The sequence below is a fragment of the Biomphalaria glabrata genome, chromosome 17 (genome assembly GCF_947242115.1).
Source record: "Biomphalaria glabrata chromosome 17, xgBioGlab47.1, whole genome shotgun sequence".
NCBI lineage: Eukaryota > Metazoa > Mollusca > Gastropoda > Planorbidae > Biomphalaria > Biomphalaria glabrata.
In genome coordinates this window covers 21,717,147-21,732,551 of record NC_074727.1, presented here as the reverse complement: position 1 = coordinate 21,732,551, position 15,405 = coordinate 21,717,147, and positions in this window count along the sequence as shown.

Genomic DNA, 15,405 nt, shown 5'->3' with positions numbered 1-15,405 from the left:
CATGCACCTAACAATGCATTATAACAATAACAGACAAAATGTAATTTCATTCCTCAGTTTAACATTATATTTGAAGTTGATATTAAAAAGTTGAATTCTATTCCATCGGTGGATTTCCGCACCAAAAGATGACCGCAGTATTCTACTCTGTGTTTACAATGTTATTCTTAAAATAGCTCTTGTGTTTGACCGCATGTGGCCTTGTACTTATATACATTTAGATTGATAGAGCAGTTGTTGTCAAGGTTTGATCCCTCTCCATGAGGACACGGTATCTTTCAGACACACACCTGTAAAAAAAAATACAGCTTCTTAGCTTTTAAATAAGACTTTGTTTTCTGACTGCCCTCTTAACTCTATTCCTTTTCTATTCTTTTTTTTTCTTTCTTTCTTTCATATTTTTTCTTTTTCTTTCTATCAGTTCTTTGTACGTCCCTTTCACTCTTTCTTGATCTTTCTTTCTCTCTCCATTTTGTTTTTATTTCTCTCTCTTTCTCTCTACTTGTTCCTTTTTTCTTTCTTTCAGTTTTTCTTTCTTTTTCTTTCTTTCTCTCATTCCTTCACTCTCTTTTTTTTCTCTCTCTTTTTCTGTATCCGCCATTTTCCCCCCTTTTTTTAAACCACTGTAACTGATGATGTCAAGACTGACCACAATGACCATCGCATCGGAGAGGCTCAGAGGCAAGAGAGGCCTCGCAGTTTTTCCATCAAAGAAAATTAATCAACTTTCTATTTTGGGGGATCCAATTGTGGCGGGGAGAGTCATCCTTTTGTCGCCCTTGTCTCTCCCCCTACCCTCTACCCCATCTCCCAGTCTTGCTGTCATGGAAAAAAAAAAGTTCAAGCTTTGTCCAAAAGGTTTTCGGACACTGACCAGTGGTCATTTTCTTGGTCTGCAGAGAACTTCTGTCAACGTTTTGTAAGGGAGCCCAGCGTCTAGCATCGTATTCATTGGATGGTCAAAACTTCGCAACCACCTCTTCCTCCCCCGGTGTCTTCTCTTTCTTGCATATTGTCCACCGGTGTCTTCCCTTTCTTGCATATTGTCCACCGGTGTCTTCTCTTTCTTGCATATTGTCCAGCGGAACTGGTACACACACATTAAAATATACGTGCTGACCAATTGACCAATGACAAGAAACAAAAAGTTTAACAACAGTGCTGTAATGGTGAGTTGGTGCAGAGTGGCTATTGCCATTGGGGATACTTCTTTCAAGGGAATCCTATTCGAGTGGTTCGTTTCAACAATTGACATACTTATTTTTACTTTTAAACGTGGCAGACGGAATGACAGACAGATAACACAAACAAGAGGGTTGGGGGGGGGGGCAATACAAATGTAAGCCCTTTCCTGCTTTTCTTTTAATTTTGTCCCCAAATATAAACAGGCTCGTTTTAAAGTATAGCTGATTTTATAGAGCCTATACAATTTCGTATCTACATTTGTTCTCCTTAGGTCTGTGGACACACAATGTCGTGTAAGAGTTCTTCCCATGACTATTCGTGTTATAATATTGCATATTGGATTGCCTACGGTTATGTTGTTCCTAAAGGCGAGGGTTTAACAACAGCCTTATTATTACAGATAGTGTTATTTTATCACTTAAACATTCTGGTGGGTTTCACGAGAAACTTATGAGCTATAGACAGGAAGTGAGATGTATTGGGCAGTCATGAGCTGTGGACAGGAAGTGAGATGTATCGGAGCAGTCATGAGCTGTAGACAGGAAGTGAGATTTATTGGGCAGTCATGAGCTATAGACAGAAAGTGAGATGTATTGGGCAGTCTTGAACTATAGACAGGAAGTGAGATGTATTGGGCACTCGTGAGCTATTGACATCAAGTGAGATGTATTGGGCAGTCTTGAACTATAGACAGGAAGTGAGATGTATTGGGCAGTCGTGAGCTATTGACATCAAGTGAGATGTATTGGGCAGTCTTGAACTATAGACAGGAAGTGAGATGTATTGGGCAGTCGTGAGCTATTGACATCAAGTGAGATGTATCGGAGCAGTCATGAGCTATTGACATCAAGTGAGATGTATTGGGCAGTCATGAGCTATAGACAGGAAGTGAGATGTATTGGGTAGTCATGAGCTATAGACAGGAAGTGAGATGTATTGGCCAGTCATGAGCTATAGACAGGAAGTGAGATGTATTGGCCAGTCATGAGCTATAGACAGAAAGTGAGATGTATTGGGCAGTCTTGAACTATAGACAGGAAGTGAGATGTATTGGGCAGTCGTAAGCTATTGACATCAAGTGAGATGTATCGGAGCAGTCATGAGCTATTGACATCAAGTGAGATGTATTGGGCAGTCATGAGCTATAGACAAGAAGTGAGATGTATTGGGCAGTCATGAGCTATAGACAGGAAGTGAGATGTATTGGCCAGTCATGAGCTATAGACAGAAAGTGAGATGTATTGGGCAGTCTTGAACTATAGACAGGAAGTGAGATGTATTGGGCAGTCGTGAGCTATTGACATCAAGTGAGATGTATCGGAGCAGTCATGAGTTATTGACATCAAGTGAGATGTATTGGGCAGTCATGAGCTATAGACAGGAAGTGAGATGTATTGGGCAGTCATGAGCTATAGACAGGAAGTGAGATGTATTGGCCAGTCATGAGCTATAGACAGGAAGTGAGATGTATTGGCCAGTCATGAGCTATAGACAGGAAGTGAGATGTATTGGCCAGTCATGAGCTATAGACAGAAAGTGAGATGTATTGGGCAGTCTTGAACTATAGACAGGAAGTGAGATGTATTGGGCAGTCGTGAGCTATTGACATCAAGTGAGATGTATCGGAGCAGTCATGAGCTATTGACATCAAGTGAGATGTATTGGGTAGTCATGAGCTATAGACAAGAAGTGAGATGTATTGGGTAGTCATGAGCTATAGACAGGAAGTGAGATGTATTGGCCAGTCATGAGCTATAGACAGGAAGTGAGATGTATTGGCCAGTCATGAGCTATAGACAGGAAGTGAGATGTATTGGCCAGTCATGAGCTATAGACAGGAAGTGAGATGTATTGGGCAGTCATGAGCTATAGACAGGAAGTGAGATGTATTGGCCAGTCATGAGCTATAGACAGGAAGTGAGATGTATTGGCCAGTCATGAGCTATAGACAGGAAGTGAGATGTATTGGCCTGTCATGAGCTATAGACAGGAAGTGAGATGTATTGGGCAGTCATGAGCTATAGACAGGAAGTGAGATGTATTGGCCAGTCATGAGCTATAGACAGGAAGTGAGATGTATTGGCCAGTCATGAGCTATAGACAGGAAGTGAGATGTATTGGCCAGTCATGAGCTATAGACAGGAAGTGAGATGTATTGGGCAGTCATGAGCTATAGACAGGAAGTGAGATGTATTGGGCAGTCCTTATTCGAGCTCGGCAGAGAGCAGACGTGGGTATTATTCAGCTATTAACTTCTTGGTTGTTCTAACTGTTGTATTTAGTCTTGCTAGAGAACGGACATGTCTTACAGTTCATGTTTATACTGTAACTTTCACTGGAGGAATTGTCATGACATGAATGACATGTATTGCAAATATATTCTTTGTCACTACAAGCAGCTTATGGCTGAAATAATTCTTGTTTGATTATCTGTCCTTCTACTTTAAACTATCGTCTGCAGACATACGTGTTACTCACTGTAGTTTAATATTCGACGTGATATTAAGTACGACTCAATGTTCACGCAGTTGTAAGCACACAAACTATCGTCAAGGTAGCATCTAGAAATAAATTGTGTTACGTGGTGTCAGGGAGAGGTATGGCGAGAAGGAATGTTAGTTTAATATTTTGGTGTGATTGTTATATCCCCTTGTTATGAATGCGAAGTGTTGCACGTGTGGTGAACTGAGTGATTAAGTCTTCGTTGAATGTGCGAGAGAATGTGTTAGTCAGTAAGGTCTTGCTCCCGGTCCAGGAAGGTTGGACGTTTACTTCCTGGACTGGTATTTGTGCATTTATGTATTTATAAGTTGATGGACTGGTGTTTTGTGTATTTCCTAAGAGTGATATAATTGTGTGCTTTATTAAGTATTAAAGTATTATCGATATTCGTGAATATAAGGAGTTAGAGTTGATGTATATTAAGTGTTCGTATTTGAGTTAAGCAAGTATTGAATTATAATTGAGTAACCAAGAAAGTACCAAGCAAGTATTATTTAATATTCAAGAAACCCCTAGTGAGCCACAGGAACCAAGTTAAGAAACACAACAAGACATGAGACAAGCAGAGCATAGCAGCTAGCAGCAGTATATATATTTAAGATTAGAACCTCTGATACGTGGGGAAGGGGTTGGCGCAAAACGCGAATGATTTTGCCTCTCGTCAAGAATTTTTTTTTTTCCGTAATGGCCAATATGCAACGATGAGCAGTGACGAAACTATATCAACCATCCCTCACCCTCTCTATCTCTCTCTTCAGACCAGAAAAGATGCGCATGAAGGGTCAAACTTGGGTTAAAGAGCTGGGAAGTTAGTGTGAGTTAGGGGATGGCAGGGGCTTAGAATAGTGAGTGGACGAAGCATCGAAGATGGTGGGGGAGGGGGTTGTGATTGGGTCAATGAGAAAGTAGTCATTGTGTCTCTCTTGTACATTTATTTTGAGTTCAGGCATTCTTTGTCCATGTTGAACAAACAATGAGGCTGAAGTCTCGCTTATAACATAGTCGGTAAATAGTTACTTTAAGCATGCCACCTACGTTATATTTGTTTAGAAACACATCTATCTATCTATCTATCTATCTATCTATCTATCTATCTATCTATCTATCTATCTATCTATCTATCTATCTATCTATCTATCTATCTATCTATCTATCTGTCTGTCTGTCTGTCTGTCTGTCTGTCTGTCTGTCTGTCTGTCTGTCCTGTCTATCTATCCTGTCTATCTATCTATACATGGCCTGATTTAAACATGTGGAGTTCCCGGGGCACGATTTTCGCTGATGCCCCTACAATTTTTCGAAATCTTTAATTAAGATCCACTTATGAATGAAAAGACCTATATCTAAAAGCTTGTTTTTTTTTTGTTTTGTTTTTTTGAAAAACAAGAAAACATGAAAAAATACTTTGAAAAAAACAAACTTTGTTAAGAGTAATTGTATCAATTAATCTTGATCATTAATGTAATTATATGAATTCCGAATATAAAAAATAAATCTGTGCGATTAGAAACATTTTACCCATTGTTTTAGTTTAGCCTTTTGCATTCTCAATGCGCTATGATCCTATCACTTGTCTGGACCAGTTGTGAAAAGGGGAGGGAAGAAGGGGGTATTTTAATTGCATAAAAAAATGTTCACTCAGAGCTCAAGAGTTCTCAAGGGTGCTCATTCAGCTTATATTACCATAACTATCAATATATTTTAGTTTCTATCTTTCTCCTTCCCTTTATCTCTTTCTCTCTCTCTCTCTCCTTTACATCTCTCCTTCTTTCTCTCCCTTTTTTTTACTCCTCCTAACTCTTACTCCTTATGTCGTTTTTCTTTGTTTCCTACCAACCCTCCCCCTTTCTACCTCTTATTCTCACTCTTTCTTTCTTCCATCCTCTTTACTTTTCGTTTCCCTCCTTCTTTCATCTATCTTCTCCTCATTTTACTTCTCATTTATCTCCTCAAAAGTTTATTTCCCTTCATTTATTTCACGTCATGTATCTGTCCTCAATTATCTCAACTTCCTTTCTCTATATTGTTTTCATACACCCCTCGTTTTCCCCCTCTGTCCCCCCCCCCCCTCTCCTTTGCAATATACTCCCCCTATATATAGCTTCCCCTTGTATTAGTGTCACACACTTTTGTACTGGTTTTGAAGTCCGACCATTCGTTATAGAAGGCATTAACCCTGACCTGCAACGTCACAACATGTGGGCAGTTTAGACCAATAGCTCGTTGCCACGTCCTACAGACCCTTTGCCCACAACTGCCCACAGGTTGTGACGTTGCAAGTCTGTGTTCAGGTCTTCTATAACGAATGGTCTTGCTCAAGCAATCACGTGACATGGTGATAGAAATTCGCCAAACATTATATACCGGTATATATAGTGCACATTTTGTTAATTGGTAGAAAAAATACCGATGAGAGGACAACATAAAGATTACAAAGATTCCCAGTCTTCGCCAGGATTCGAACCCGGGACCCCCGGTTCGCTCAGCCACCGCGCCTGCCCTGGTCTAACTGATGTCTTAAAATTGATCTAATTTTTTGAAGAGGCTCAATGTCTTATTCGAATCTTTATGTGGATCTTCTTGTCAATTTATTGAATTTTTTTAGGGAAATAAACCTTATAAGATTACTATTCGTTTTAAATTAGGTCTAACTTATAACACATACTAATTAGCTTTTTCTCTTTAAAAAAATACTTGCATAACTGATTTTAAAAATTAGATTTTTCGCTTTCAGAAAAAAAAAAAGTAGCCGTTGCATCAGAACTTTAAATGGTCTAAAATATTGTGATGTCCGATTTTCAATATCTTTTCTAGTTTACGAGATCTAAACGGGACAGACGGACGGACATTTCGCACAAAACTAATAGCGTCTTTTCCCCTTTCGGGGGCCGCTAAAAATGATTACGAAAAACTGATCTTGATTTTATAATTGATGAATTCCAGCGGGTATATTACAATGAACAGTGCAAACGATCATGAACTATATACAACTTCTCAATACCTTGACTGCTCAACAGTATTATTTGGTCTGGACGTGGATGCGTTAACCTGTTTGTCTTGTGTGTTAGTGCATATGAAAGTATAATCTGAATAAACCACACAAAAACAAACAAATTAAAACAAAATTATTGACATCTGGAAACCGGTCGCCGTTCTGTCATCTGTCGTTCTGCACAAAACGGTCCTACTAATTAAGTTCCTTTGGACCTTTCAGCCTGAATGCAATGGCGCAGGGCACATGACTATACACAACGTGATGATGACTGAATGATGTCCAGGAACATTTGTTTGCGTTGATTGGCCCAGTTTTAAGTATACATTGTTGGACATACAAACATTAACAATAGGAATTCATGCGGATCTGTCAGCTGGTAAACGCACCAACAAAAGCATTAAGCATTATGTTTCTCGGAATTTGTGGGCTTCCATAGAAACTAAAGACAGTTCCTTTCAAAAGAATCCCAATCTGCCATGTTGGCGGATGTTTATTAAGATGTTTATTAAGATGTTTATTAAGATGTTTATTAAGAACGTTCTAGAATAGATAGAAGAGTGAATGGAAGACAGAACAGCACCAGCTGACTATCCTGCCTGCAAGTCCGCGAAGCTTCGGAGTCCTCGCTTACCCAATGTAAGGAACAATGGCAATCATAGAGCACAACAAATAACAACAACAAAAAGGTAAGTATGGTGATGTACTGGATACTCTCTAACTGCGAAGCTCACTGGTTATCATTAACATAAATTCCTGCCACCAAATTGCGTTCCAAATCATGGTCATAAGCCCCAGGCGTCTGCGGCGTAGCAAAGTATCCACGGGCCCTGGTTCAAGAATATCTAGGTCGGCCCCCCTCCCCCTAAAAAGGCTTTAGGGTTATACTTTTTAATTGTGTTTACGAAAGTGCAATTATGTATTCCAGTTTGGTGTCATCCCCAAGGCTCATGTGGGCCCCAACTAGTCAATAAATCCCTTTGTACCATGGTTGGTACTCCAAAGATTGTGGAACCCTAAGGGTCGTGGGCCCGGGTTCATTGAGCCCTTTCGCCCATTGGATGCTACGCCACTGCCAGACGCATTGAGCCACCTTGCGCACCTGTCTGTAACTTCTGTCAAATCTTTTATATAAGGTAAGGCAAGAGACAATAATAATACCCCGCCCTTTTACGAGAATTTTACGAGAATATTATAAAATCCTTTAGCGGGCCCCACTATCATTAAAAAAGCGGACCATTGTCTGCCGGGCAGGGTATTAAGACAGAACTGGTTTCGATATATGGTGTGGTCGTAAGAGAGCTAGAACTGGTTGTTTGTGACGGTGGTTGACTTGTAGCACCAAACTGCTAATAAACAACTAAACCGCTGTAGGCTTATTCAATTTTAACTTATAAAAACTTGAAATAATTTAAATAACTTCTTTTGTGAACAAAACTAAATAGAACTTTGATTACAATATAGACAAAGACAACTTCATATGAAATGAAAGAAATGTAGTAAACTTTAGTAATAATATAAATATTTTTTTAACAAATACACGTTTTTTTTTCACTCTGGCGTTCTGAAGTCGCCTGGCGTACCCAAGACAGCTTAGGACAATGCCGCTTATCTTGGGTCTTTGACACTGCTGAGCCACCAACCAATTGCTAACTCCTTCTCACCGTCACCATAGAAACACACACACACACTCACTCCATAATACTGGTATAGATGGATATCCCTCACTGTAACAGGGAAACGGGGAAACCCAGAAAAACACAGCTTACTTCTTGGATAGTGCTGAAAAAGAGTGGTCTCAATACAGAACCTTTGCTACGAAAATTAAACAATGGATCAGAATGTTGACTCGGCCACATGACTTCTAACCATTCTAAAAAAATGCTCGTAAAGTCAGCTGGTACGGCCATGTCCCAAGGCTTGATGAGTCAATGAACATTCCTGCATCAAAAAATAAAATGGAATAAATACTGGCTAAAGCAACGTTAGTAGACAACATCTGGGACATGAAGAGGTATACTTTAAGAGAAAAAGAACAAGTGACAGGAATGGAGAAAATTCTTCGGAGGATCACATGTGGTACCCTACCACCATGGTCGAGAGAAGATGAAAGAGCCAAGATCTGTCCAATGATATGTTCCAACCTAGATCAGAGAAATGAGTTCAGGAGTTGAGGTATGAAGTAATTTTTTTGTTTTAAAGTTGAGCACACCTATATCTACGTGCCCCCCCCCCCCCCATCTTTTTTCAATTTTTGAAATGCACCCAGTCTCACAACATCTGGTGAACCTCACCTTGACTTCTCCCAACCAGGCCCAGTAAGCTCCGCCTTGGTGGTTGAAGATCACAATCTCATTTCCTAGGACCTGTAAGATAGCCGTGAAGTGTAATATTTCTTTTGAGAAGCCGATTACATTCAAGACAGTCTCTAGCATGCCGTGTTGGGGCCTAATGCAGTAGGCCAGCCTTAGGTATAGACAAACTAGGCAGCCGCTTAGGGTCTCTGATTCCTGGTGGGAGCCTCGCACTGGTCTGAATTTTTTTATTTCGATGTAAACCTATGACGCAAGAACGCCAGTTTGGCAACGATATCTGTCAAGAGAAATATAGTCCAGTCTTTGGATTACATAGAATTTTTTCGAGACTTTGCAGATATCAAATCACGAAAAGTTGATATTTTTGTTGAACGTTTATGATATTCGCCGAAATATGTTTAAGACGTTTCCGGAACGCTTGTTGAACACTTTGTAAATTACGCTACATAATTTTCAGTTCTTTGTTGAAACATTTCAAGCTACAGGGATGTTTTAAATACATTCTATTCTATTTTTACGGTGTCTATTTTTTTCATTTTATCTATTTCATTTGAGGCCACTTAATTCATTTCGCCCAGTGCCTCCAGTTACCTAAGGCCGGCCCTGGCAGTAGTGCTTGATTTTTGGCTATTACCAGTCTCCATAGAAGAGAAACCAAGTCATTCTAAGTCCTTACAATAATTCCAAAACACACCGCGTTAACGCTTTTATTGCTTCCACTATAGACCTCCTTATTGTAGTCTTTTTGTTCTTAGGCCGTACATTTAATTAGGCTTCTGAAAACGAATGCTTTTGTTACTAAAATTAAATTTGTAAACGGCTGTTTCATTGGCATAAACCATTTATAAAACATGATTTGGAATCCTTTAAAAAAAAACAAAAACAAACAATAATTAGTGTCATTTGTTCATTAAGAGAGTTATGCAATCGAATCACATCGTGATGCGATCACTTTTTGTTTTGAGTAAACGGCTTATTTCATTCACTGATTTGACTGTATAATTTGATTTGTTTTAGTACTTTTGATTCGATTATACTTTTGAGTTGTCACCTTGCGGTCGGTATCGTTCTGTTTCCAAAGTCATTTCTTCAAAACAGCTTGTCATTTGCCTTTTTTTTTTCCCACTACACTATCACACACCCCGTCAATGGCATATTCAACTCCAGACGACAGAAGACTTATTCCCCCTTCTAACAGCTCTCCAATGAAATAAGCGCGTTCAAGATTCACGAGTACCGTCGCCCATACAAACTGATCACTGATTGGTTCAATGAATGACATCTAGATCTATAGGAACAAGTTTTTTTCTCCCTCTCTCTGGCGAATAATGTTAACCCATTTCGTTATTCTCATTTTAAGTGTAAAAACTACAAAATAAAAATTTAATCTTATAATCTCTACTGTATGTTATTTGTAAAGATATACACCTTTTACATTTCAGCTACTGTCTTTTTATATAGATCTCAATTTTACAATTTATGACTATACACATACGAATGATTTTAAACACATTTGAATATATTTTCTCTGGAGGTCAAATGAAATGTCGGTGTTTCAGAGAGTCTTCAAGTTTTAAATACACTATTTCGCAAAAAAAAAAAAAAAAATACATATAGAAACATAATGAAAGGTGACCCTACCCCTTGTGGAAGGACGCTCCTGAATTCGGACACCCTTCATTCCCTCCCGTACACCAAAACGAAACACGAAAACTTAGTTTAAAATGACCCCACATGGTCTTGCGCTTAGTTTGGTCAACCATGTGTGTGTGTAAGGAAATGTGTTTGAGGAAACACTAATGAGAGCAGACTTATAAGAAGGGCTCACACCCCAAGACCATCTGCAGATCGTCTGGTAAACCTCGCCGCGACGTCTCCCAACGATAAAGTTAAGGAAGTAAATTGAATGAATGAAAACCAAAAATTAAAAAGAGAGTTATAGAACAGTTATAAGTTAAAGGAGAGGTGGCTGATCGGTTAAGCTTGGCTTTCCAAACCGAGGTACCGGGTTCAAATCCTGTTGAAGACTATGATTTTTAATTCCGGGCTCTTTGGGTGCCTCAGAGTCCACCCAACTCTACCTGACATTAGTTGTGGAAAGTAAAGGCGGTTGATCGTTGTGATAGCCACATGATACCCTCGTTAACCTTGGGCCACAGAAACAGATGACCTTTACTTTATCCGCCCTATAGAACGCAAGGTCTGAAAATGAAGCTTGACTTTCTTTATAGTTCTAAATTCGTGAGTAGGTGTAGTATTACATACATCAACCATAGAGCAAGTTTACCCTACACAGACATCCAGGGCCTGCCCTAACCCTATGATGAACGAATTGCGCTTGGCCCATGCTGGGTGGTGATAAGGATAATAATAAGGATAATAAGTGAAAATTAAGATTTTGTATTAGAAAATAAATTCGTCTTTGCATTTTTATTCATTCTTTAGTAAGTACAAAAATCACGATCAAATTAAGTTTACTTTACGAGCCTGTGTGTAGCAAAGGCATACAATATATTATCGAAATGACATAATCTCGCTCAATAGCAAGAATTGCCACATTTTTTAACCTGAACCTCTAACGGCGTGTGGAGCTTATTTAGGCCTATGTATATGCTGCTTCTATATACTGTACTTATTTTATTTTTTTTAGATCTAGATATTGCCTTAAGTTTTACTTGTTTCATATGTTTCTTCAAAATTCAAGTTTATTAAATCGTCTCCCAGTCCTCCCCACAAAACGGCTGCGGGGGGGGGGGGCAGACACCGAACCTTGTACCATCGAGACGGCATTCCAGTGCGCATAACACATGTCCAGGCATCCATTGTTACATTGCTATAATAAAAAAAAACATTCCTTTTATTTTAATTAAGTGACCCATGTCAGAATCGGAGCAATTATTTATTCATGAGTGGGTTACCTTTCATCGCTCCATCACGCCGTGACACGCGTGGGTCTGTATTTTCTGTGGCGGGCCGCGGCGAAGACACGCGTCAAGTGACGTCACAAGCGCGTAATGGCGTGGCTCATCACGCTAGTTTCTGGTCAATAAGGGGAAACAATTTTACACACAAGGGGCATAATCCACATGAACAAGAACATGTCTTAGCAGAGTTGTAAAATTAATTGGTGTTTTAGACAATAACATGGGAACAAACAAAGTACAAGGGATGTGCCCTAGTGACATAAAGTGTTCCGCGAGGCCTGAATAGGGTTCTACGAACTACTGGAATAATTAACTAGTTGGTTACAACGTGAATTAATCTCTTTAAAATAAATTAAGCAAAGTGTTCCGCTAAATACTTCAAGACTGAAAAGTGTTGCGTTAAGGAAAAGGTTTAGGAATCACTGAATTAGAGAAAGATGAATCTGTACTATTTTGTTTAAGTTGTTGTGTATGATATGCTGGCTTGCCCAACCTAGACTCTATCTCTTCACCACCCATACCCCCTTAATAAAGGTCTCAGACAGACCCTTGTTGGTACACGGTGTTTACATAGTTGCTGGAAACAGCTGGTTCAACTCAACCGTTGTAGGCGTATTCATTTCTTAATGCCGAGCTAGAGTAAATCTTGAACAAAGTTCCTTTTTTTTAAAAAAAAAGAAAAAAAAATGTATACGTAGTGGCATTATAGAATAAACACAGCTTTTAACTTTTGCAACGTGGAAATGTGTAGAAAAACAGGTATCCGGAAATTTGGGTACTGGAATTTTAGGCACCCGGTAATTTAGGCACCGGTAAATTTGGTACTTTTTGACAAGGCAAAAAATTAGGCACCGGAAAATTAGACACTCTTTAAAAATCCCGTACTTATAAACTTTCCTAGATTCAGAAAAACTAGTGAATTAAAGATAATGTAACAAAATACAACATACTAAAAAACAACATCACGTGTTTATGTCACTCGTTGCTCTCTCGTCGTGACCACTTCATTTTAATTCCCGAGTTAGGACCTCAATTATGACATACTTCCTTGTGACATACTTCCTAATATAAATTGTTACAGATGTCACGTGTTTATTACGTTTATTTAAATGGCAGATCTTGATGCTATAAACTTGTGACATATGCGGGTTCGGAGGTGCCTTGATTATAGTTCAAACACTTTAACAAGTAATGAAGTAACAAAGTGCTGATATGTTTTCTTTAGTTTTAATTATTTAAAACTTGAACTTGAAACAATAAATGTATGTACAAAGATATATATAACAGATACAGGATTCAGTGAAATGTTGAATAAAATGAGTAAATATTTACTTTAAAAACTAGCGACTTCTAAGCCTAACTTCCTAGCTCTCTTCCCTTCTCAAGCTAACACTCTGCCTTTTATATCTTTCTTTAGGATAAAGAACAGTGACAATTCAATACCCATCCTTGACTCCTTGACCCGTTTACATTTAATTTTCCTTTTGATTGTTAATTATGTTTCCCTGCCGTAGCCTTGAACTAAGCTTTAATCGGCGTCTTTCTGGCATTAAAGCGTGAGTGCGCTGACCTGATTTTAGATAGGTACAATGTCCTCATTTTGTGAACAATGAGGTGTCACTAGGAACTGTGTTTGTAATTTAAGCTATGTTAATTTTGTTTCCCTGCTGTAGTCTTGAGCTAAGATTTAATCGGCGTCTTTATGGCATTTAAGCGTGGGTACGCTGACCTGATTTGAGATAGGTACAATGTCCTCATTTTCTAAACAACGAGGTGTCACTAGGGACGTGACATATACCCCCTCCTCCTAAGCGGGATGCATGTTGAGTAAAACGGAACTGCAACCGCTCAATCTTATATATAATAATGTTACTAACGTACAAAGGTATTACAGATGCTTCTTCCATGTATAAAAATAATATTCAATAATATGCGGTATTCTAGTTTTAGAATTCTTCACAATAATAACATATGTAAGCATGGCAAATACAGAAAAATTTAAGAAGATATGTTATAGTAATAAAATGAATGTCATAAGACTTGAAATCTTCCATCCAATGGGAATATTAAAATACATATATATTTCATATATAATCATTTTTAGTCAATGTATGAATCAAATTTTAAATGAAAACAAAATGTACAAGTTATGTTACTGGTAGTTGTAATCTAAGTACATCTTGACAGGGTGTCTGCTAGGACGTTCATCTTCCCTGGTATGGTTTTTACAGTAAACTGGTAGTCTGTTAACATTAAACTCCATCGTGTTAGTCTGCTGTTAGCCAGTTTTCTAGTGTTTAGAAATTGGAGAGGAAAATGGTCTGTAAGTAGGTTGAATGGTTTGCCTAACAGATACTTGGCAAAGCGATTTATGGACCAAACTATCGCTAAACACTCTCTTTCAATTGTAGAGTATCTGGTTTCCGCTGGTAACAATTTTCTGCTAATATAGAACACAGGATGTAGTGTTCCATTGTGCTCTTGCATTAAACAGGCTCCGATCGCTTCGGAGGACGCGTCCGTCGCAAGGTGGAATGTTTTGTTTTGGTCTGGTAACTTGAGAATGGACTCGTGTGAAAAGGTGTCCTTGATTCTCGTTATAGTGTCTTCCAGTTCTTGTGAATGAAGTACTTTGTTTGGTTGACCTTTCTTGGTAAGGTTTGTCAAGGGCGATGTGAGAGTCGTGTAATTAGGAATGAAACATCGGTAGAAATTACATAGTCCTATTATACTCCTGATTTGTTTCTTTGTCTTAGGCACTTGAATGTCTAGTATTCTCTTGATGATTTCATCTTGAGGTTTTAAAGAGTTGTAGCTTACTTTGTAACCTAAAAATGTTATTTCATTCATGGCTAGTTCCATTTTGCTGGGTTTGATAGTGAAGCCATGCTGTCTTAGTTCATGAAAGATTTCTTTTAGTCCTTGCAAATGTTCTTCCCAACATTTGTGAAAGATACATATGTCGTCTATATATGAAACAGTATCTTTTCTTTGTCCGAATAGTCGGTGTATTGCTCTGTTGAATGTACTACTTGCATTGACTAAACCAAATGGCATGTAGTTCAATTGGAATAGTCCGCATGCAGTAGTGAAGGCTGTGTATGGTTTACATTGTTCTTTCATTGGAATTTGGTAATATCCCCTTGAAAGATCTATATTTGTAAAAAATTTTGCTTCAGCAAACTGTGTCATGAGATCTTCTGGATTTGGCATAGGGTAAGAGTCTAGGCAAGTAATTTTGTTGAGTTGCCTAAAGTCTACACACATTCTAGGTGTTGTAGCATTGTGTCGTTTCACAAGTACGATAGGTGCTGCGTAGGGCGAATTTGAATGTTCAATTATGCCTTGTTGTAGTAATTGGTTGATTTCTTTTTGTAGAAAGTCTCTATAATGTATTGGAACTGGATATGGTCTTTGTTTTGTTGGTTTGTCGCTAGTCAAATTGATCTCATGTTCAATAACTGATGTTTTGCCTGGAACGTCGGTA